This window comes from Theropithecus gelada, chromosome 8 (genome assembly GCF_003255815.1).
Source record: "Theropithecus gelada isolate Dixy chromosome 8, Tgel_1.0, whole genome shotgun sequence".
In the NCBI taxonomy this organism is placed as follows: domain Eukaryota; kingdom Metazoa; phylum Chordata; class Mammalia; order Primates; family Cercopithecidae; genus Theropithecus; species Theropithecus gelada.
Genome location: NC_037676.1, coordinates 46,400,304 through 46,423,952, shown reverse-complemented (window position 1 = coordinate 46,423,952; position 23,649 = coordinate 46,400,304).

Below are 23,649 nucleotides of genomic sequence, written 5' to 3'. Positions count from 1 at the left end.
CTTTGTCACCATAAGATTCAATGCGCTCCAAAATATCCCATTGCAGATTCCAAGAGAACACTATAAGCAGACTTCTAAATGAAAACTCTGTTAAATGAGTTCACACATCACAAAACAGTTTCTCAGAAAGCTTCTTTCTAGTTTTTATCTGAGGATATTTCCCATTTTCACCACAGGCCTCAATGCGCTCCAAAATATCCCTTTGCAGATTACACGAAAACAGTGTCAACAAACTGCTCCATGAGAGAAAGGTGTAACACTGTGAGCTGATTTCCCACATCATGAACAAGTTTCTCAGAAAGCTTCTTTATAATTTTCATCTGTGGATATTTCCACTGTCACCATAGGCTTCAAGGCGATCCAAAATATCCCTTCTCAGATTCCCCCCAAAAATTGCTACCAAATTGCTCCATGAAAGGAATCATGTAACTGTGTGAAATGAATTCAGAAATCACAAAACAGTTTCTCAGAAAGATTTTCATAGTTTTTTTCTGAGGATATTCGCTTTGTCACCATAAGCTTCAATGCAGTCCAAAATATCCTTTTGCAGATTCCAAGAAAACAGTGTTAGCAAACTGGTCAATGAAAAGAAGAGTGTAACTCTGTGAGTTGAATTTACACAACACAATGCAGTTTCTCAGAAAGCTTCCTTTTCGTTTTTATCTGAGGATATTTCCTTTGTCACCACAGGCTTCATTGCACTCCCAAATATCCTATTGCAGATTCCAAAAGAAAAGTGTTAACAAACTGCTCATTGAAAAGAATGGTGCAGCTCTGTGAGATGAATCCACATCATGAAGCAGGTTTTCAGAAAACTTCGTTCTCTTTTTTGTTTGAGGATATTTCCTTTTCCACTATAGGCCTCAAAGCACTCCAAAATGTCCCTTTGCAGGTTTCACGAAAACAGTGTTAGAAGCTGCTCTATCAAAAGTAAGGTGTACCTCTGTGAGATGCATTCACAAATCACAAAGAATTTTGTCATAATGCTTCTTACCAGTTTTTATCTGAGGACAGTTTCTTAGTCACCGTAGGCTTCAAAGGGATCCAAACTATCCCTTCTCAGATTCCCCAAAAACAGTGCAAAAAAACTGACCCACAAAAAGTATCACGTAACACAGTGAGATGAATTAACACATCACAAAGCGGTTTCTCTCAAAGCTTATTTCTAGTTTTTATATGAGGATATTTCCTTTGTCACCAAAAGCTTCAATACGCTCCAAAATATCCATTGCAGATTGCAAGAAAACAGTGTTAGCAAACTGTTCAATGAAAAGAGCGGTGTAATCCTGTGACATGAATTCACACATCACAAAGTAGTTTCTCAGAAAGCTTCTTTTTGGTTTTTATCTGAGTATATTTTCTCTGTCACCATAGGCTTCAATGTTCTCCAAAATAACCTATTGCAGAATCCACCAGAACTGGTTATCAAACTGCTCAATGAAAAGAATGGTGTAACTCTTTGATTTGAATTCATACATCATAAAGCAGTTTCTCAGAAAGCTTCTTTCTACTTTTTATCTGAGGACATTTCTTTTTTCACGATAGGCCTCTATGTGCTCCCAAATATCCCTTTGCAGATTCCACACAAACAGTGTTACCAGACTGCTCCATGAAAAGAAAGGTGCAACTCTGCGAGATGAATTCAAACATCAAAAAGAACTTTCTCAGAAAGCTTCGTTATAGTTTTTATCTGAGGATATTTCCTTTCTCATCAAAGGCTTCCATGCGATCCAAAATATCCCTTCTCAGATTCCCTAAAAAGAGTGCTACCAATCTGCTCCATGAAAGGAATTGTATAACTCTGTGAGATGTATTCACAAATAACAAAGCAGTTTCTCAGAAAGTATCTTTCTACTTTTTGTCTAAGGATATTCCCCATAAGTTTCAATACGCTCCAAAATATCTTATTGCAGATTCCAAGAAAACAGTGTTAACAAACTGCCAAAGAGAGGAACAGTATAACAATGTGAATTGAATCCACACATCACAAAGCAGTTTTTCAGAAAGTTTCTCTTTGGTATGTCTCTGAGGATATTTTCTTTGTCATCATAGGCATCAATGCACTCCAAATATCCTATTGCAGATTCCACAAAACCAGTGTTATCAGACAGCTCAATGAAAAAGAAAAGTGCAGTGTAACTCTGTGAGATGAATTCACACATCACAAAGCAGTTTCTCAGAAAGCTTCTTTTTGGTTTTCCTATGAGGATATTTCATTTTTCACTATAGGCCTCAGTGCCCTCCCAAATATCCCTTTGCAGATTCCATGAAAACAGTGTTATCAAACTGCTCATTGAACAGAACGGTGTAACTCTGTGAGATGAACTCACACATCACAAAGAACTTTCTCAGAAAGTTTCCTTCTATTTCTTATCTGAGGATATTTCCTTTGTCACCATAGGTGTCAATGTGATACAAAATAAACCTTTTCAGATTCCCCCAAGAACAGTTCTTCCAAACTGATCCAAGAAAAAAAAGCTGTAACTCTGTGAAATGAATTCATAAATCAGAAAGCGGTTTCTCAGAAACCTACTTTCTAGGTTTTCTCTGAGGATATATCATTGTCACTGTCATATTCAATTTGCTCCGAAATGTCACATTGTGGATTCAAAGAAAACAGTGTTAGCAAACTGTTCAATAAAGACAACAGTGTAACTCTGTGAGGTGAATTCACACATCCCAAACCTGTTTCTCAGAAAGCTTCTTTCTAGTTTTTATCTGAGGATATTTTCTTTTTCACCATATTCCTCAAAGTACTCCCATATATCCCATTGCAGATTCCAAGACAAAAGTGTTAGCAAACTTCACAATGAAAAGAATGGTGTAACTCTGTAAGATGAATTCACACATCACAAGCAGTTTCTAGAAAGCTTCTTTTTGGTTTTAATCTGAGGATATTTCCTTTGTCAATGTAGGCTTCAAAGTGCCTCCAAATATACTATTACGGATTCCACAAAAACAGTGTTATCAAACAGCTGATTGAAAAGAACAGTGTAACTCTGTAAAATGAATTCACACATCACAAAACAGTTTCTCAGAAAGCTTATCTCTACTTTTTATCTGAGAATATTTTCTTTTTCACCACAGGACTCAATGCGCTCCCAAATATCATACCGCAGATTCCACGAGAAGAATGTTATCAAACTGCTCAATGAAAAGAATGGTGTAACACTGTAAGATGAATTCACATATTGCAAATCAGTTTCTCAGAAAGCTTCTTTCGAGTTTTAATCCGAGGATATTTCCTTTATCACCACAGGCTTCAATGTGATCCAAAATATCCCCTCTCAGATTCCGAAAAAACAGTGCTACTAAACTGCTTCATGAAAAGAATGGTGTAACTCTTTGAGATGAATTCGCACATCAGAAAACTAATTCTCAGGAAGCTTCTTTCTAGTTTTTATCTGAGGATATTTTCTTTTTCACCATATTCCTCAATGCACTCTGGAATATCCCATTGCAGATTCCACAACAAAAGGGTTAGGAAACTCTCAATGAAAAGAACAGTGCAACTCTGTGAGATGAATTCACACATCACAAAGCAGTTTCAAAGAAACTATCTTACGGCTTTTTATCTGAGGATATTTCCTTTGTCACCATAGGCATCAATGTGCTCCCAAATACCCTGTTGCAGATTCCATGAACAGTGTAATCAAACTGCGCAATTAAAAGAATGGTGTAACTCTGTGAGATGAATTCACATATCACAAAGCAGTTTCTCATAAAACTTCTTTCAATTTTTTATCTGAGGATATTTCCTTTTTCACAATATGCCTCAATGTGCTCAAAATACCCCTTGGCAGATGCCACCAAAACAGTGTTAGCAAACTGCTCCATGAAAAGAAAGGTGTAACTCTGTGAGATGAACTCACACATCACAGAAAACTTTCTCAGAAAGCTTCTCTCTGGTTTTTATCTGAGGATATTTCCTTCGTCACCATAGGTGTCAATGTGATACAAAATATCCTTTCTCAGATTCCCCAAAAACAGTTCTACCAAACTGATCCATGAAAAAGAAGCTGTAACTCTGTGAGATGCATTCACAAATCAGAAAGCAGTTTCTCAGAAACCTTCTTTCTAGGTTTTCTCTGAGGATATATCCTTTGTCACCATCAGCATCAATGTGCTCCAAAATGTCACATTGCGGATTCCATGAAAACAGTGTTAGCAATCTGCCCAATGAAGAGAACAGTGTAACTCTGTGAGATAAATTCACCCATCACAAAGCTGTTTCTCAGAAAATTTCTTTCTAGTTTTTATCTGAGAATATTTCCTTTTTAACCATAGGCCTCAATGCGCTTGTAAATATCCCTTTGCAGATTCCATGAAAACAGTGTTAACAAACTTCTCCATGAAAAGTAAGGTGTAAATCTGTGAGATGAATTTACACATCACAATGCAGTTTCCCAGAAAGCTTCTTTTTAGATTTTGTCTAAGGATATTTCCTCTGTCACCGTAGGCTTGTATGTGATCCAAAATATCCCTTCTCAGATTCCCCGAAAACAGTGCTACCAAACTGCTCCATGAAAAGAATGGTGTAACTCTGTGAGATGAATTCACACATCACAATGCAGTTTCTCAGAAAGCTTCTATCTAGTTTTTACCTGAGAATATTTCATTTTTCACCAGAGGCCTCAACTCGCTCCCAAATATCCCTTTGTAGATTCCACGAAAACAGTGTTAGCAAATTACTCCATGGAAAGAAAGGTGTTACTCTGTGAGATGAATACACACATCACAAGTAAGTTTCTCAGAAAGCTTCTTTCTAGTTTTCATCTGAGGATATTTCCTCTATCACCATAGACTTCACTGAAATCCAAAATATCCCTTCTCAATTTCTCCATAAACAGTGTTACCAAACTGATCCATGAAAAGAATCATGTAACTCTGTGAGATGAATTAGCACAACACAAAGTGTTTTCTCAGAAAGCTTCTTTCTAGTTTTTATATGAGGATATTTCCTTTGTCCAATTAAACATCAAAACACTCCGCAATATCCCATTGTAGATTCCAAGAAAACAGAGTTAGCCAACTGCTAAATGAAAAGAAGAGTGCAACTCTGTGAGATGAATCCACATATCACAATGCAGTTTCTCAAAAAGATTCTTTCTGTTTTTTATCTGTGGATATTTCCTTTTTCACCATAGGCCTCAATGCACTACCAAATATTCCTTTGCAGATTCCACGAAAAGAGTGTGATCAAACAGCTCAATGAAAAGAATGGTGTAAATTTATGAGATGAATTCACAAATAAAAAGCAGTTTCTCCGAAAGCTTCTGTCTAGTTTTTGTGGATATTTCCTTTGTCACCATAAGCTTCAATGCTCTCCAAAATGTGCCCTTACAGATTCCAAGAAAAAAGTGTTGTCTACTGATCAATGAAAAGAACAGTGTAATTTTGTGAGACGAGCTCACACATCACAAAGTAGTTTCTCAGAAACTTTCTTTTTGTGTTAATCTGAGGATGTTTCCTTTTTCACTATAGGCCTCAATGCGCTCCCAAATATCCCTTTGCAGATTGCACAAAAACAGTGTTCGCAAACTGCTCAATGAAAAGTACAGTGTAACTGTGTGAGATTAATTTACACATCAGAATGCAGTTTCTCAGAAAGCTTCTTTCTAACTTTTATCCGAGGATATTTAGTTTTTTTCCATGGCTCTCAATGCCCCTCAAAATATCCCTTTCCAGATTCCATGAAAACAGTGTTAGCAAATGGCTCCATGTAAAGAAAACTGTAACTCTGTGAGATGAATTCACACATCACAGAGAACTTCCTCAGAAACCTTCTTTCTAGTTTTTATCTGAGGATATTTCCTTTGTCAAAATAAGCTTAAATGCAATCCAAAATAGCCCTTCTCAGATTCCCCAAAAACTGTGTTACCAAACTGATTCATGAATAGAATTGTGTAACTCTGTGAGATGAATTAACACATCACAAAGCAATTTCTCAGAAAGGTTCTTTCTTCTTTTTCTATTAGCATATTTCCTGTGACACCATAAGCTTCAATGCGCTCTGAAATATCCCATTGCAGATTCATAGAAAACAGTGTGAGCACACTGCTCAATAAAAAGAATAGTGTGACACTCTGGGATGAATTCACACATCACAACAGTTTCTCAGAAATCGCCTTTTGGTTTTTATCTGAGGATATATCCTTTGTCACCATCGGCTTCAATACGCTCTCAAATGTCCTGTTGGAGATTCCACGAAAACTGTGTTAGTAAAGTACTCCATGAAAAGAAAGATGTTACTCTGTGAGATGAATTCACACATCACAAAGCAGTTTCTCACAAAGCCTCTTTCTACTTTTTCTATGAGGATATTTCCTGTGTCTCCATAAGCTTCAATGCACTCCAAAATATCTCATTGCAGTTTGCTTGAAAAATAGTGTTATCAAACTGCTCAATGAAAAGAATGGTGTAACTCCATGAGATGAATTCACAAATCACAAAGCAGTTTCCAAGAAAGCTTCTTTCTATATTTTGTCTGAGGCTATTTCATTTTTCACCTTAGGCCTCAATGCAATCACAAATGTCCCATTGCAGATTCCACGAAAAAAGTGTTAGCAAACTTCTCAATGAAAAGAACGATGTAGCTCTGTGAGATGAAGTCACACATCACAGACCAGTTTAAAGGAAATATTCTTTTTGGTTTTTATCAGAGGACATTTCCTTTTTCACCATAATCCTCCATGCGCACCCAAATATTCCTTTGCAGTTTCCTTGAAAACACTGTTAGCAAACTGCTCCATGAAAAGAAAGGTGTAACTCTATGAGATGAATTCACAAATCAGAGAGTCCTTTCTCAGAAAGTCCTTTCTAGTTTTTATCTGAGGATATTTCCCTTGTCACCATAGGCTTTGATGCAATCCAAAATATCCCTTTTCAGATTCCCCAAAAACAGTGCTACCAAATTCATCCATGAAATGGATCATGTAACTCTGTGAGATGAATTAACACATCACAGAGTGGTTCCTCAGAAAGCTTCTTTCCAGTTTTTATCTGATTATATTTCCTTTGTCACAAAAAACTGCAATGTGCTCTGAAATATCAGATTGCAGATTCCAAGAAAAGACTGTTAGCAAACTGCTCAATGAAAAGAACAGTGTAACTCTGTGAGTTGAATTCACACATCACAAAACAGTTTCTCAGAAAGCTTCTTTTTGGTTTTTGTCTAAGGAAATTTCCTTTGTCACCATACACTTCAATGCACTCCCAAATATCCTATTACAGATTCTTCCTAAATAGTGTTAGCAAACTGCTGCAAGAAAAGAATCGTGCAAGTCTGTGAGATGAATTCACACATCACAAAGCAGTTTCTGGTTAAGCTTATTTCTACTTTTTAACTGAGGTTATTTCCTTTGTCACCGTAGGCTTCAATGCAATTCAAAATATCCTGTCTCAGATTCCCCAAAAAACAGTGTTACCAAACTGATCCATGAAAAGAACCATGTAATTCTGTGAGTTGAATTCACACATCACAAAGTGGTTTCTCAGAGAGCTTCTGTCTACTTTTTATATGAGGATAATTCATTTTCACCATAGGCTTCAACGTGATCCAAATATCCCTCTTCAGATTCCCCAAAAATTGCTACCAAACTGCTCTATGAAAAGAATCACGTAATTCTATGAGATCAATTCACAAACCCTTAAGCAGATTGTCAGAAAGCTTCTTTCTAGTTTGTGTCTGAGGATATTTCCTTTTCCACTATAGTCCTCAACGTGTTCGTGAATATCCCTTTGCAGATTCCATGCAAATGGTGTTAGAAAACTGCTAAATGAAAAGAAAGGTGTAAACCTGTTAGAGGAATTCACACATCATAGAGCAGTTTCTCAGGAACATTCTTTTTTGGGTTTTGCTGAGGATATTTCCTTTCTCATGCTAGGCATCAATGTGCTCCAAAATATCCTATTACAGATTCTGCAGAAAGAATGTTAGCAAACTGCTCCAAGAAAAGAATCCTGTAACTATGCGAGATGAATTCACACATCACGAAGTAGTTTCTCAGAAAGCTTCTTTCTAGTTTTTATCTGAGGATATTTCCTTTGTCACTGTAGGCCTCAATGCAATTCAAAATATCCCTTCTCAGATTCCCCAAAAACAGTGCTACCAAACTTCTCATGAAAAGAGTGGTGTAACTCTATGAGATGAATTCATACATCACAAAGCAGTTTCTCAGAAAGCTTCTTTCTAGTTTTTATCTGAGGATATTTCTTTTTTCTCCATGCAGTCCTGAATATCCTATTGCAGATTCCATGACAAACCTGTTAGCAGACTTCTCAATGAAAAGAATGGTGTAACTCTGTCAGATGAATTCACAAGTCACAGAGCAGTTTCTCAGAAAGTTTCCTTCCAGTTTTTATATGAAGATATTTCCTTTTTCAGCACACGATTCAACTCGCTCCAAAATCTCCCTTTGGAGACTCCACGAAAACAGTGTTAGAAAGCTGCTCCATGAAAAAAAGATGTTATTCTGTGAGATGAATATACACCTCACAAAGAAGATTCTCAGAAACATTCTTTCTAGTTTTTATCTGAGAATATTTCCTTTGTCACCATAGGCTTAAACACAAACCAGAATATCTCTTCTCAGTTTCCCCAAAAACTGTGCTACCAAACTGCTCCAAGGAAAAAATGGTGTAACTTTGTGAGATGAATTCACACATCACAAAGCAGTTTCACAGAAAAGTTCTTTTGGTTTTTATCTGAGGGCAATTCTTTTGTCACATAGGCTTCACTGTGCTCCCAAATACCCTATTGCAGAGTCCACAAAAACAGTGTTATCAAACTGCTCAATGAAATGAACGGTGTAACTCTGTAAGATGAATTGACACATCACAAAGCAGTTTCTCAGAAACCTTCTTTCTAGTTTTTGTCGGAGTATATTTTCTTTTCCACCATAGGCCTCAATGAGCTTCCAAATATCCCTTTGCAGATAAAATGAAAACAGTGTTAGCAAACTGCTCTATGAAAAGAAAGGTGTAATGCTGTGAAGTGAATTCAGACATCATAAAGAACTTTCTCAGAAAGCATCGTTCTAGTTTTTATCTGAGGATATTTCCTTTGTCACCATAGGATTCAAAGCAATAAAAAAATATCCCTTCTCAGATTCCCCAAAAACAGAGCAATCAAACTGATCCATGAAAAGATTGGTGTATCTTTGTGAGATGAATTCACACATCACAAACCTGTTTCTCAGAAAACTTTTTTCTGGATATCCCTTTACAGATCCCACGAAAAATGTGTTCATGAACTTCTCAATGAAAAGAACATTGTAACTCTGTGAGATGATTTGACACATCACAAAAAAGTTTCACAGAAAATTTATTTTGGTTTTTATCTCAGGATATATTCTTTGTCACTGCAAGCTTCAAAGCACTCCCAAATATCCTATTGCAGATTCCACGAAAAGAGTGTTATCAAATTGCTCAATGAAGAGAATGGTGTAATCTGTCAGATGAACTCACACATCACCAAGCAGTTTCTCAGAAAGCTTCTTTCTAGTTTTTATCTGAGGATATTTCCTTTTTCACTGTAGGCCTCAATGTGCTCCCAAATACCCCTTTGCAGATTCCACGAAAACAGTGTTAGCAAACTTCTCCATGAAAAGGCAGGTGAAATTCTGTGAAGAGGAATTGACACTTCAGAAAGAACTTTCTCAGAGAGCTTTTATTTCTAGTTTTTACCTGAGGATGTTTCCTTTGTCACCATATACTTCAATGCGATCCCAAATATCCATTCTGAGATTTCCCATAAACAACACTACCAAACTGTTCCATGAAAAGAAACTTGTAACTTTGTGAAATGAATTAATACATAAAAAATCAGTTTCTCAGAACGCTTCTTTCTAGATTTTACATGAGGATATTTCCTTTGTCACCATAAGCTTCAATGCGCTCCGAAATATCCCATTGCAGATTCTACGAAAATAGTGTTATCAAACTACTCAGTGAAAAGAGCAGTGTAACTCAATGAGATAAAATCACATATCACAAAGCAGTTTCTCAGAAAGCTTCATTCTAGTTTTCATCTGAGGATATTTCCTTTGTCACTATAGGCATCAATGCCATTTATAATATCCCTTCTCTGATTCCCCAAAAACAGTGTTACCAAACTGATCCATGAAAAGAATAGTGTATCTCTGTAAGATGAATTCACACATCACAAAGCTGTTTCTCAGAAAGTTTCTTTCTAGTTTTTATCTGAGGATATTTCCTTGTTCACCATATTCTTCAAGGTGCTCCAGAATATCCCATGGCAGATACCATGAATAAAGTGTTAGTAAACTTCTCAATAAAAAGAATGGTGTAACTCTGTGAGACGAATTCACACATCACAAAGTAGTTTGACAGAAGGCTTCTTTTTGGTTTTTGTCAGAGGGTATTTCCTTTGTCACCATAGGTTTCAATGCACTCCAAGATATCCTATTTCAGATTCCAAGAAAACAGTGTTATCAAACTGCACAATGAAAAGAATGGTGTAACTCTGTAAGATGAACTCACACATCACAAAACAGTTTCTCAGAAAGCTTCTTTCTAGTTTTTATCTGAGGATATTTCCTTTTTCACTATAGGCCTCAATGTGCTCCCAGATATGCCTTTGCAGATTACATGATAAAAGTGTTAACAAACTGCTCCATGAAAAGAAAGTTTTAAATTTGTGAGATGAATTTACGCATTACAAAGCAGTTTCTCAGACAGCTTCTTTTTGGTTTTTGACTGAGGATAATTCCTTTGTCACCATAGGCTTCAATGTACTCCCAAATATCCTATTGCAGATTCCACAAAAACTGTGTTAGCAAACTGTTCCAAGAATAAAATCGTGTAACTCTGTGATGTGAATACACACATCACAAAGCAGTTTCTCAGAAAGCTTCCTTCTAGTTTTTGTGTGAGGATAATTTCTTGCCACCATTTGCCACGGTGCTCTCACGAATATCCCTTTCCAAATTCCATGAAAATAGTGTTAGTAAACTTCTCTATGAAAAGAAGGAGTAAATCTGTGAGATGAATTCACACATCACAAAGTAGTTTCTCAGAAAGCTTTCTAATTTTTATCTGAGGATAATTCCTTTGTCACCATAGTCTTCAATACGATACAAAATATCCCTTCTCAATTTTCCCAAAAACAGGCTACCAAACTACTCCATGAAAAGAATGGTGTAACTCTGTGAGATGAATTCACACATCACATAGCAGTTTCTTGGAGAGCTTCCTTCTAGTTTTTATCTGATTATATTTCCTTTTTCACCATATTCCTCAATGTGCTCCCGAATATGCCATTACAGTTTCCACGAAAAATGTGTTAGCAAACTTCTCAATAAAAAGAATGGCGTAACTCTGTGAGATGAATTCACACATCCCAAAGCGTTTCACAGAAACTTCTTTTTGGTTTTTATCTGAGAATATTTCCTTTGTCACCATAGGCTTCAATGTGCCAATTATCCTATTGCAGATTCCACGAAAACAGTATCATCAAACTGCTCAATGAAAAGAAAGGTGTAACTCTGTAAGACGAATTCACACATCCCAAAGAAGTTTCTCAGATAGCCTCTTTCTAGTTTTTGTCTGAGGATATTTCATTTATCATCAGAGGCATCAATGCACTCTCAAATATCCATTTGCAGATTCCACGAAAACAGTGCTAACAAACTGCTTCATGAAAAGGACCATGTAATTCTGTGACATGAATTCACAAATCACAAAGCACTGTCTATGAAAGCTTCTTTCTATTTTTTGTCTGAGGATATTTTGTTTTTCACCATAGACCTCAATGTGCTTGTGAATATCCCATTGCAGATTCCATGCAAAAAGTGTTAAGAAACTTTTCAATGAAAAGAACAGTGTAAGTCTGTGAGATGAATTCAACCATCACAAAGCAGTTTCACAGAAATCTTCTTTTTGGTTTTTATCAGAGGATATTTCATTTATCACCATAATCCTCCATGCACTCCCAAATATCTCTTTGCATATTCCATGAAAATAGTGTTAGCAAATGACTCCATGAAAAGAAAGGTGTAACACTGGGAGATGAATTCACATAACACAAAGTACTTTCTCAGAAAGATCCTTTGTAGTTTTTATCTGAAGATATATCCTTTGTCACCACAGGCTGCAATGTGATCCCAAATATCCCTACTCAGGTTTCAAAAAAAGAGTGCTCCCAAACTGATCCAAGAAAAGAATCGTGTAATTCTGTGAAATGAATTAACACATCACAAATCACAAGCTCATTCTCAGAGAGATTCTTTCCAGTTTTCATGTGAGGATAGTTCCTTCATCACCAAAAGTTTCAATGCACTCTGAAATATCCTAGTGCAGATTCCAAGAAAACAGTGTTAGCAAACTACTCAGTGAAAAGAACAGTGTAACTATGTGAGATTAATTCACGCATCACCAAACAGTTTCTCAGAAAGCTTCTATTTAGTTTTTATCTGAGGATATCTGCTTTTTCACCATAGGAATCAAATCGCTCCCAAAAATCCCTTCGCAGATTCTGCAATAACAGGGTTAGCAAACTGCTCCATGAAAAGAAAGGTGTAACTCTGTGAGATGAATTAACACATCACAAATCTGTTTCTCAGAAAGTTTCTTTCTAGTTTGTATATGAGGATATTTCCATTGTCACCAAAAGCTTCAATGCGCTCCAAAACTTCCCATTGTAGACTCCAGGAAACCAGTGTAGCAAACAGCTCAATGAAAAGAAAGGTGTAAATCTGTAAGATGAATTGACACATCACAAAGCAGTTTCTGAGAAAGCTTCTTTCCACTTTTTCACTGAGGATATTTCCTTATAAACCATAGGCCTCACTGCGCTTCCAAACATCACTTTGCAGATTCCATGAAAACTGTGTTAGCAGTCTGCTCCATCAACAGAAAGGTGATACTCTGTGAGGTGAATACACACATCACAAAGAAGTTTCTGAGAAATCTTCTTTCTATTTTTTATCTGAAGATATTTCCTTTGTCACCCTAGGCTTCAATGTGATCCAAAATATCATTTCTCAGATTCCCCAAAAACAGTGCTCCCACACTGCTCCATGAAAAGAATGGTGTAACTTTGTGAGATGAATTCACACATCACAAGGCTGTTTCTCAGACAGCTTCTTTACAGTATTTATCTGAGGATATTTCCTTTTTCTCCATATTCCTCAATGCGCTCTGGAATATCGCATTGCAGATTACACAAAAAACGTGATAGCAAACTTCTCAATGAAGAGACCACTGTAGCTCTGTGATATGAATTGACACATCACAAAACAGTTTCACGGAAAGCTTCTTTCTAGTATTTGTATGAGTATATTTCCTTTTTCAAGATATTCCTCAATGCACTCGTGAATATCCTTTTTCAGATTCCAAGAAAATAGTATTAGCAAACTCCTCTATGAAAGAAAAAGTGTAAATCTGTGAGATGAATTCACACATCACAAAGCAGTTTCTCAGAAAGATTCTTTTTGGTTTTTCTCTGAGGATATTTCTGCAGTCACTATAGGCTTCAATGCACTCCCAAATATCCTATTGCAGATTCCACGAAAACAGTGTTAGCAAACTACTCCATGGAAAGAAAGGTGTAACTCTGTGAGACGAATTGACACAACACAAAGCAGTTTCTTAGAAAGCTTCTTTTTGGTTTTTAACTTAGGATATTTCCTTAGTCACCATTGACTTCAATGCGCTCTCAAATATCCTATTGCAGACTCCACAAAAACAGTGTTATCAAACTGCTCAATGAAAATGATGCTATATCTCTGTAAGATATAGCACTCATCACAAAGCAGTTTCTCAGAAAGCTTTCTAGTTTTGATCTGAGTATACTTCCTTTATCACTATAGGCCTCAAAGTGCTCCCAAATATCCCTTCATAGATTCAAAGAAAACGTGTTAGCAAACGGCTTAATGAACAGAAAGTTGTAAATTTGTGACATGAATTCAATCATTACAAATAACTTTCTCAGAATGATTCTTTCTAGTTCTTATCTGAGGATATCTCCTTTGTCACCATAGGCTTCAATGTGATCCAAAATATCCCTTCTCAAATTCCCCAAAAACGGATCCATGAAAAGAATCGTGTAACTCTGTGAGATGAATTAACACATCACACAGCAGTTTCTCAGAAAGTTCCTTTCTAGTTTTCCTATGAGGATATTTCCTTTGTCATCATAAGCTTTATTGCACTCCAAAATATCCCAATGTACACTCCAGGACAACAGTGTTAGCAAAAGGCTCAATGAAAAGAACAGTGTAAATCTGTAAGATGAATTCACACGTCACAAAGCAGTTTCTCAGAAAGCTTTTTTCCACTTTTTATCTGAGGATATTTCTTTTTTCACCATAGGCCTCAATGCGCTCCCAAACATCCCTTCGCAGATTCCATGAAAACTGTGTTAGCAGTCTGCTCCATGAACAGAAAGGTGATACTATGTAAGGTGAATACATACATCACAAAGAAGTTTCTGAGAAAGATTCTTTCTAGTTTTTATCTGAAGATATTTCCTTTGTCACCCAAGGCTTCAATGTGATCCAAAATATCTCTTCTCAGGTTCCCCAAAAACAGTGCTGCCAAACTGCTCCATGAAAAGAATGATGTAACTATGTGAGATGAATTCACACATCACAAAGCTGTTTCTCAGACAGCTTCATTCTAGTATTTATCTAAGGATATTTCCTTTTTCTCCATATTCCTCAATGTGCTCCAGAATATCCCATTGCAGATTCCACGAAAAAAGTGATAGCAACCTTCTCAATCAAGAGAATGGTGTAACTCTGTGATATGAATTGACATATCACAAAGCAGTTTCACAGAAAGCTTCTTTCTAGTATTTGTATATTTCCTTTTTCAACATATTCCTCAATGCACTCGTGAATATCACTTTTCAGATTCCATGAAAATAGTATTAGCAAACTGCTCCATGAAAGGAAAAGTATAAATCAGTGAGATAAATTCACACATCACAAAGCAGATTCTCAGAAAGATTCTTTCTCCTATTTTCTGAGGATATTCCCTTAATCACCATAGGCTTCAATGTGCTCCCAAATATTCTATTGCAGATTCCGTGAAAACAGTTTTAGCAAACTTCTTCATGAAAAGAAAGGTGTAACTCTGTGAGGTGAAATCACACATCACCAAGATCTTTCTCAGAAAGGTTCTTTCAATTTTTTATCTTAGGATGTTTCTTTTGTCACCATATGCTTCAATGTGATCCAAAATGTCCCTTCTGAGATTCCCCAAAAACAGTGCTACCAAACAGCTTCATGAAAATAATCGTGTAACTCTGTGAGATGAGTTCACAAATCACAAAGCTGTTTCCCAGAAAGTTTCTTTCTAGTTTTGCTCTGAGGATATTTCCTTTGTCACCATAACCTTCAATATGCTCCAAATTATCCTTTTGCCGATTCCATGAAAACAGTGTTAGCAAGCTGTTCAATGAAAAGAACGATGTAACCCTGTGAAATGAATTCACACATCACAAAACAGTTTCTCAGAAAGGTCTTTTCTAGTTTTTATCTGAGGATATTTCCTTTTTCAACATAGGGCTTAACACGCTCCCAAATATCCTTTTGCAGATTGCATGAAAACAGTGTTAGCAAACTGCTCAATGAAAAGAACAGTGAACTCTGAGATTAATTTACACATCACAAAGCAGTTTCTCATAAAGTTTCTATCTAGTTTTTATCTTAGGATATTTCCTTAGTCACTATAGGCTTCAAAGCGATCCAAAATATGCCTTCTCAGATTCCCCAAAAACAGTACTACCAAATGGTTCCATAAAAAGAATCTTGAAACTCTGGGAGATGAATTCACATATCACAAACAGTTTCTCAGAAAACATTTTTCTAGTTGTTTTTTGGAGGATATTTCCTTTGTCACCTAAAGTTTCAATGCGCTCCAAAGTATGCCTTGTAGATTCCACAAAAACAGTGTTTGCAAACTGCTCAATGGAAATAATGGTGTAACTCTGTGAGATGAATTCACAAATCACAAGGCAGTTTCTCAGAAAGCTTCTTACTAGTTTTTGTCTGAGGATATTTCCTGGTCACCATAAGCTTCAAAGTGCTCCTAAATATCCCATTGCAGATTCCAAGTGTTAGCAAAATGAACCATGAAAAGAAAGGTGTAACTCTGTGAGATGAACTCACACATTAAAAAGAACTTTCTCAGAAAGCTTATTTCTATTTTTTATCTGAGGATATTTCCTTTGTCACTGTAGGCTTCAATGCAATCCAAAATATCCCTTCTCAGATTCCCCAGAACAGTGCTACCAAACCAATCCAGAAAAGAATTATTTACTCAGTGGGAAGAATTAACATATCAAAAAAAGGTCTCTCACAAAGCTTCATTTAGTTTTGTATGAGGGTATTTTCTTTGTCACCTTAAGCTTCAATGCGCTCTCAAATAAACCTTTGCAGATTCCATGAAAACAGTATTAGCAAACTACTCAATGAAAAGTACAGTGTCACTCAGCGAGATGAATTCACACATCACAAAGCAGTTACTCAGAAAGTTTCTTTCTAGTTTTTATCTGAAGAGAGTTCCTTTTTTACCATAGGCCTCCAAGCACTCCCGAATATCCCTTTGCAGATTCCACGAAAACAGTGTTAGCCAATTGCTCCCTGGAAAGAAGGGTGTAACTCTGTGAGATGAACTCACACATCACAATGCAGATTTTTCAGAAAGCTTCTTTCTAGTTTTTATCTGAGGATATTTCTTTTGTCACCATAGGCTTCTATGAGATCCAAAATATCCCTCCTCCGATACCCCAAAAACAGTGCTGCCATAATGATTCATGAAAAGAATTTTGTATCTCTGTGAGATGAATTCACACGTTACAAAGTAATTTCTCAGGAAGCTACTTTCTCTTTTTTATCTGAGAATATTTCGTTTTTCAGCATAGGCCTCAATGCACTCCCAAATATCCCTTTGCAGATTTCATGAAAACAGTGTTACCAACAGCTACATGCAAAGAGAGAAAGAAAGGTGTAACCCCGTGAGTTGAATTCAGACATCACAAAACAGTTTCTCCTAAAGTTTCTTTCTAATTTTTATCTGAGGATAATTCCTTTGTCACGATAGGTTTCAATGCAATCCAAAATATCCCTTTTCATATTCCCCAAAAACTGTGCTGCCTAAGTGATCCATGAAAAGAATAGTGTAACTCTGTGAGATGAATTAACACATCACAAAGTGATTTCTCAGAAAGATTCTTCCTAGGTTTTCTATGAGGACGTCTCTTATGTCACGAAAATTTTCAATGCATTCCAAAATATCCCTTTTAAGATACCAAGAAAAGAGAGTTAGCAAACTGCTTGATGAAAACAATAGTGTAACACTGTGAAAGGAATTCACACAACACAAAGCAGTTTCTCAGATAGCTTCCTTTTCCTTTGTCTATGAGGATGTATGCTTTGTCACCTTAGGCTTCAATGCACTCCCAAATATCCTATAGCAGATTTCATGATAACAGTGTTATCAAGCTGCTAAATGAAAAGAACGGTGTAACTCTGTGAGATGAATTCACACATTACAAAACAGTTTCTCAGAAAGTTTCTTTTTGGTTTATCCATGAGTATATTTCCTTTGTTACCAAAAACTTCTATGTGCTAAGAAATGCAGAGTGCAGATTCCAAGAAAACAGTGTAAGCAAACTGCTCAATGCAAAGTACAGTGTAACTCTGTGAGTTGAATTCACACGTCACAAAGTAGTTTCTCAGAAAGCTTCCTTCTAGTTTTTATCTGAGGATATTTCATTTCTCACTGTAGGCCTGAATGTACTCCCAAATATCCCTTTGCAGATTCCACAAAAACAGTGTTAGCAAACTGCTCCATGAAAATAGAGGTGTAACATTGTAAGATGAATTCACACATCACAAAGTAGTTTCTCAGACAGCTTCTTTTTGGTGTGTGTGGGAGGATAATACCTTTATCACCATAGGCTTCAATGTGCTCCCAAATATCCTATTGAAGATTCCACGAAAACAGTATTAGCAAACTTCCCCATGAAAATAGAGGTATAGCTCTGTGAGATGAATTCACACATCACAAAGATCTTTCTCAGAAAGCTTCTTTCTAATTTTTATCTGAGGATACTCCCTTTGTCACGATAGGCTTCACTACAATCCAAAATATCCCTTCTCAGATTCCCTAAAAACAGTGCTACCAAACTGATCCATGAAAAGAATCATGTAACTCTGTGAGATGAATTAACACATCATGAAGCAGTTTTCTCAGAAAGCTTCTTTCTAGTTTTCATATGAGGATATTTCCTTTCTCACCATAAGCTTCAATGCACTCTGAAATATCAATCGCAGATTCCAAGAAAATAATGTTAGCAAACTGTTCAATGAAAAGTACAGAGTAACTCTGTGAGATGAAATCATGCATCACAAAGGAGTTTCTCAGAAAGATGGTTTCCAGTTTTTACCTCAGCATATTTCCTTTTTCACCATAGGCCTCAATGCACTCCCAAATATCCCATTGCAGATTCAAGGAAAGCAATATTAGCAAACTGCCCCATGAAAAGAAAGGTGTAATGCTGTGAAATGAATTCACACATCACAATGTCCTTTCTCAGAAAGATTCTTTCAACTTTTTTTGTGAGGATATTTTCTTTGTCACCATGGTCTTCAATGCAATCCAAAATATCCCTTCTCAGATTCCCCAAAAACAGTGCTACCAAACTGCTCCATGAGAAGAATCGTGTAACTCTGTCAGATGAATTAACACAACACAAAGCAGTTTCTCATAAAGCTTCCTTCTACTTTTCATCTGAAGATATTTAATTTATCACCATAGACCTCAGAGCGCTCCCATATATCCCTTTGCAGATACCACGAAAACAGTGTTAGCAAACTGCTCAATGAAAAGGACAGTGTAACCCAGTGACATGAATTGACACTTCACAAAGCAGTTTCTCAGGAAGTGTCTTTCTAGTTTTTATCTGAGGAGATTTCCTATTTCACTATAGGCCTCAAGGTGCTCCCAAATATCGCTTTGCAGATTCCACGTAAACAGTGTTAGTAAACTGCTCCATGGAAAGAAAAGTGTAACTCCATGAGATGAATTCACAAATTACAAAGCAGTTTCTCAGAAAGCTTCGTTCTATATTTTGTCTGAGGATATTTCGTTTGTCGCTATAAGCTTCAAAGCGCTCCAAAATATCCCATTGCAGATTCCAAAAAAACAGTGTTAGTAAACTGCTCAATGACAAGAACAGTGTAACTCTATGAGATGAATTCACACTTCACAAAGAAATTTCTCAGAATGCTCCTTTCTAGTTTTTATTTGAGAGTATTTCCTATGTCACCATAGGCTTCTATGTGATCCAAAATATCCCTTCTCAGATTCCCCTAAAACCGTGCTACAAAACTAATATATGAAAAGAATCATGTAACTCTGTGAGATGAATTAATGTATCACAAAGCAGTTTCTCAGAAAGATTCTTTCTCATTTTTATCTGAGGATATTTAATTTTTCACTATAACCCTCAATGCGCTCCCAAATATCCCTTTGCCGATTCCTCGACAACAGTGGTAGGAAACTGTTCCCTGAAAAGAAAGGTGTAACTCTGTGAGATGAATTCACACATCACAAAAAACTTTCTCAGAAAGCTTCTTTCTAGTTTTTATCTGAGGATATTTCTTTGTCACCATAGGCTTCAAAGTAAACGAAAATATCCCTTCTCAGATTCCCCAAATCGAGATACCAAACTAATCTATGAAAGTAATCATTTAACTCTGTCAGATGAATTAACATACCATGAAGTGGTTTCTCAGAAAGCTTCTTTCTAGTTTTTATATGAGGGTATTTCCTTTGTCACCATAGGCTTCAATGCAATCCAAAGTATCCCTTCTCACGTTCCCCAAAAACAGTGCTACCAAACTGATCCATGAAAAGAATCATGTAACTCTGTGAGGTGAATTCACACATTGCAAAATAGTTTCTCAGAAATCTTCTTTCACGTTTTTACCTGAGGATATTTAGTTTTCCACCATAGGTGTCAATGCCCTCCCAAATATCCATTTACAGATTCCACGACAACAGTGTTAGCAAACGACTCCATGAAGAGAAAGGTGGAACTCTGTGAGATGAATTCACACATCACAAAGAACTTTCTCAGAAAAGTAATTTATAGTTTTCATCTGAGGATATTTCCTTTGTCACCATAGGCTTCAATGGGAACCAATATATCCTTTCTCTGATTTCCCAAAAACAGTGATGCCAAACTGATCCATGAAAAGAATCATGTAACTCTGTGAGATGAATTAACACATCACAAATCGGTTTCTCAGAAAGCGTTTTTCTACTTTTTCTACAAGGATATTTCCTGTATCACCATAGGTTTCAAGGTGCTCCGAAATACTCCATTTAAGATTCCAAGACAACAGTGTTAGCAAACTGCTCAATGAAAAGAACAGTGTAACACTGTGAGATGAATTCACACATCACAAAGCAGTTTCTTTGAAAGTTTCTTTTTGGTTTATCAATGAGATTACTTCCTGTGTCACCATAGGCTTCAATGCACTCCCAAATATTCTACTGCAGTTTCCACGGAAACAGTGTTATAAAGCTACTCAATGAAAAGAATGATGTAACTATGTGAGATGAATTCACACATCACAAAGCAGTTTCTCAGAAAGCATCTCTTTTGTTTATCTATGAGGATATTTCCTTTGTCACAATAAGCTTAAGTGCCCTCCAAAATATCCCATTGTAGACTCCAGGAAAACAGTTAGCAAGCGGCTCAATGAAATGAACAGTGTAAATCTGTAAGATGAATTCACATATCACAAAGCAGTTTCTCAGAAAGCTTCTTTCTACTTTTTCTCTGAGGATATTTCCTTTTTCACCATAGGCCTCAATGTGCTCCTAAACATCCCTTTGCAGATTCCACAAAAATTGTGTTACAAATCTGCTCCATGAACAGAAAGGTGATACTCTGTGAAGTGAATATACACATTACAAAGAAGTTTCTGAGAAAGATTCTTTCTAGTTTTTATCTGAAGATATTTCCTTTGTCACCCTAAGCTTCAATTTGATCCAAAATATCCTTTCTCAGATTCACCAAAAACAGTGCAGCCAAACTCCTCCATGAAAAGAATGGTGTAACTATGTGAGATGAATTCACACATCACAAAGCTGTGTCTCAGACAGCTGCTTTCTAGTATTTATCTAAGGATATTTCCTTTTTCTCCATATTCCTCAATGTGCTCCAGAATATCCCATTGCAGATTCCACGAAAAAAGTGATAGCAAACTTCTCAATGAAGAGAACGGTGTAACTCTGTGATATGAATAGACGCATCACAAAGCAGTTTCACAGACAGCTTCTTTCTTGTATTTGTATGAGTATATATACTTTTTCAACTTATACCTCAATGCACTCATGAATATCCCTTTTCAGATTCCATGAAAATAGTATTAGCAAACTGCTCCATGAAAGAAAAAGTGTAAATCTGTGAGATGAATTCACACATCACAAAGCAGATTCTCAGAAAGATTCTTTTTGGTTTTTTTTTAGGATATTTCCTCAGTCACCATAGGCTTCAATGTGCTCCCAAATATTCTATTGCCGATTCCGTGAAAACAGCGTTAGCAAACTTCTCCATGAAAAGAAAGGTGTAACTCTGTGAGGTGAAATCACACATCACAAAGAACTTTCTCAGAAAGCTTCTTTCAATTTTTTATCTTAGGATGTTTCTTTTGTCACCATATGCTTCAATGTGATCCAAAATGTCTCCTCTGAGATTCCTCAAAAACAGTGCTACCAAAGTGCTTCATGAAAATAATTGTGTAACTTTGTGAGATAAGTTCACAAATCACAAAACCGTTTCCCAGAAAGCTTCTTTCTAGTTTTTGTCTGAGGATATTTCCTTTGTCACCATACCCTTCAATTTGCTCCAAATTATTCCTTTGCCAATTCCATGAAACCAGTGTTAGCAAACTGCTCAATGAAAGGAACGGTGTAACTCTGTGAAATGAATTCACACATCACAAAGCAGTTTCTCAGAAAGCTTTTTTCTAGTTTTTATCTGAGGATATTTCCCTTTTCGACATAGGCCTCAATACGCTCCCACATATCCCTTTGCAGATTGTACGAAAACAGTGTTAGCAAAGTGCTCAATGTAAAGAATGGTGTATTCTGTGAGATTAATTCACACATCACAAAGCATTTTCTCATAAAGCTTCTTTCTAGTTTTCATCTTAGGATATTTCCTTAGTCATCGTAGGCTTCAATGCGATCCAAAATATCCCTTCTCAGATTCCCCAAATACAGTGCTACCAAACTGTTCCATGAAAAGAATCGTGTAACTCTGTGAGATGAATTCACATATGACAAAGCAGTTTCTCAGAAAGCTTCTTTCTAGTTTTTATATAAGGGTATATCCTTTGTCACCATAGGCTTCAATGAGCTAAAAAATCCCTTTGCAGATTTCAAGAAAACAGTGTTAGCAAACTGCCCCATGAAAAGAAAGGTGTAACTCTGTGAGAAGAATTCACAGATTACAGAGAACTTTCTCAGAAAGCTTATTTCTATTTTGTATCTGAGGATATTTCCTTTGTCACCATAGGCTTCAATGCGATCCAAAATATCCCTTCTCAGATTCCCCAAAACAGTGCTACCAAACTGACCCATAGAAAAATAGTTTAACTCAGTGGAAATAATTAATACATCACAAAGTGGTTTCTCAGAAAGTTTCTTTTTAGTTTTTGTATGAGGGTAATCCCTTTGTGAGCTTAAGCTTCAATGCACTCTGAAATATAACTTTGCAGATTCCATGTAAACAGTGTTAGCAAACTACTCAATGAAAAGAACAGTGTCACTCAGACAGATGAATGCATACACCACAAGGGAGTTTCTCAGAAAGTTTCTTTCTAGTTTTTATCCAAAGATATTTCCTTTTTCACCATAGGCCTCTATGCGCTCCCAAATATCCCTTTGCAGATTCCATGAAAACAGTGTTAGCAAACTGCTCCATGGAAAGAATCATGTAAATCTGGGAGATTAATTCACACCTCACAAAGCAGTTTCTCATAAAACCTCTTTCTAGTTTTTATATGATGATATTTCGTTTGTCACCCTAAGCTTCAATGCACTCTGAAATATCCCATTGCAGATTCCAGAAAACAGTGTTATCAACCTGCTCAATGAAAAGAAAGGTGTAACTCTGTGATGTGAATTCGCACATCACAAAGAACTTTCTCAGAACGCTTCTTTCTAGTTTTTATCTGAAGATATTTCCTTTTTCACCATAGGCTTTAATGCAATTCAAAGCATCCCTTCTCAGATTCCCCAAAAAGTGTGATCAAATTGATCCAAGAAAAGAATCGTGTAACTCTGTGAGATGAATTCACAAATCACACAGCAGTTTCTCAGAAATATCTATCTAGTTTTTGTCTGAGGCTGATTCCATTTCCACAGTAAGTTTCAATGCACTCTGAAATATCCCATTGCAGTTTCCAAGAAAATAGTGTTAACATACTGCTCAATGAAAAGAACAGTGTAACTCTGTGAATTGAATTCACACATCACAAAGCGGTTTCTCAGAATGCTTCTTTTTGTTTTTTCTATGAATATATTTCCTTTATCAACATAGGCTTCAATGTGCTCCCAAATATCTTATTGCAGATTACATGAAAACAGTGTTATCAATCT